The sequence below is a fragment of the Octopus bimaculoides genome, chromosome 3, assembly GCF_001194135.2.
Source record: "Octopus bimaculoides isolate UCB-OBI-ISO-001 chromosome 3, ASM119413v2, whole genome shotgun sequence".
Taxonomy (NCBI): Eukaryota; Metazoa; Mollusca; class Cephalopoda; order Octopoda; family Octopodidae; genus Octopus; species Octopus bimaculoides.
The window spans coordinates 68,713,379-68,715,564 of record NC_068983.1 but is presented as its reverse complement, the minus strand read 5'-3'; the positions used below and the strand labels follow the sequence as shown (position 1 = coordinate 68,715,564).

The following is a 2,186-nucleotide window of genomic DNA, read 5'->3' as shown; positions in this document are numbered from 1 at the left end:
GCATGAAAAGTACTTCTTGCATGCCACTAACATGGGAGCCAGTCGGGTAGCACTGGCATCAGCCACAACTACAATTTCCATTTTGATTTCGATTTGATTGAGATTCTGATTGTAATTTTTATTTTGATTTTACTTCACTCAATAGGTCTCCTCAAGCACGGTGTGTCGCCCAACAATTCAAAGGTACTTTTTAAATGGGCTGGTTATACGACACTAGTATAGGCTACAGCTGTGATCTCACTTTACTTGCTGGGGTCTTCTCAATCACAGCATATCTCCAGAGGTCTAGGTCACTTGAGGCCCCTGTGAGGCCCAACGTTCAATGGTCGTGTTTCACCACCTCATCCCATGTCTTCCTGGGTCTAACTCTTCCACATGTTCCTTCCACAGTTAGGGAGTGACACTTCTTCACACAGCTCTCCTCATCCATATGTAGTACATGACCATACCAGTGCAGTCATCTCTCTTGCACACCACATCTGATGCTTCTTATGTCCAACATTTCTCTCAGGGCGCTTGCACGCTGTTGTGTGTGCACACTGACATTACACATCCAGCGGATCATGCTAGCTTCATTTCTTGCAAGCTTACATATGTCCTCAACAGTCATAGCCCATGTTTCACTGCCATGTAGCATGGTAGTTCACACACATGCATCATACAATCTACCTTTCACTCTGAGCAAGAGGCCCTTTGTCACCAGCAGAGGTAGGAGCTCCCTGAACTTTGCCCAGGTTATTTCTTATTCTAGTGGCAACACTTCAGGCTTGGTCACCTAGGTAATGGAAGCTATCAACTACTTCTAGTTTCTCCCTCTGGCATGTGATGGAATCTGTTTTCTGAACATTTTCGGTGTTTATTGCCCCTGTGCATCTGCCGCACACAAAAACTATCATCCCAGTTAACCTTCCTTTGATGTTGCTGCACCTCTTATGCATCCATAACTTACACTGGGTATATCTTATGGAGTTTCTACTTATACCTTTTCTACAGATCGAGCAGGGCCATCTACCTGAAGGGGTTTGTGATTTTGTTAGCCTTCCTACTTACTAGGACTTTGGTTTTTGCACCATTGACTCAAAGGCCCTTCGATTCTAGTCCCTGCTTCCACACCTGAAACTTCTCCTCTAGTTCTGATAGTGACTCAGCAATTAGTGCAAGGTCATCAGCATAGAGGAGCTCCCAGGGGCAGTCTGTCTTGAATTCCTCTGTCATTGCCTGGAGGACTATGATGAATAAGAGGGGGCTGATCCTTGGTGCCCCTACTTCTACCCAGAATTCTTCACTATACTTGTTGCCGACCCTTACCTTACTGACAGCATCCTTGTACAAGGCCTGTACAGCCCTTACTAACCACTCATGTATCTCTAGTTTCCACATCGCCCACCAGATAAGGGATTGGGGGACCTTGTCAAAGGCTTTCTCCAAGTCAACAAAAGCCAAGTATAGGGGTTTATCTTCGGTTAGGTATTTCTCCTGCAGTTGCTTTACCAAAAATATAGCATACAAAACCGGACTGCATCTCATCTAGGCTGACTGTCTCTCTAATTAGTTGGGCTATTACCCTCTCTGTGACCTTCATCACCTGATCCAGCAGTTTGATACCCCTTGTAGTTATTTTTATCCAAAGCATCACCTTTAGCTTTGTAGCAGTTGACTATGGTGCTGGTAACCAAATGTCTGTGTTGTACATTAGCTTGCTTCCTCCATCAAATTGATATTGCCTGTACAGGCACATGATGTGTCACATGTCAGATGTTGAAATGATCACCCACCTGTTCTGGGAATCAAAACCACATTCTTGCAATTGTGAGTGCAACACCCTAACCACTAAGCCAGGCGCCCTCATTGGTTAAAGATTTCCAGTTGACCAAACATTGGCTTACAGCATTTCTGATGCTGACAAGGACAAAGGAGTATCATAAGCATCAGTCACCTTTACAGAATGTCTGCTAAGTTAATGGTGCTTTGAATGAGTGGAGCTACAGTGGAGAGGACAGTGGTTCTATACTAGGAAATAATTGACGTACGACAGAAGTGGTCCAAAATGGGTTTCTTGTTGTAGAGTAGCTGCGGGGCTACTAACATTTTAGAAGAGTGGGTGAAAGTAACTGGAATGGAGCTGGAAAGAGAGACCATATATATACATTATATATATATATATATATATATATATATATATATAT

General features: G+C 43.7%; 1 protein-coding gene across 1 annotated transcript in view; it reads right to left on the bottom strand.

Moving 5' to 3' along the window:
• Positions 1-2,186, bottom strand: part of LOC106872084 (exosome complex component RRP4) — a 35,394-nt gene that overhangs the window by 4,282 nt on the left and 28,926 nt on the right. The gene's annotated exons all lie outside the window — the stretch shown is intronic.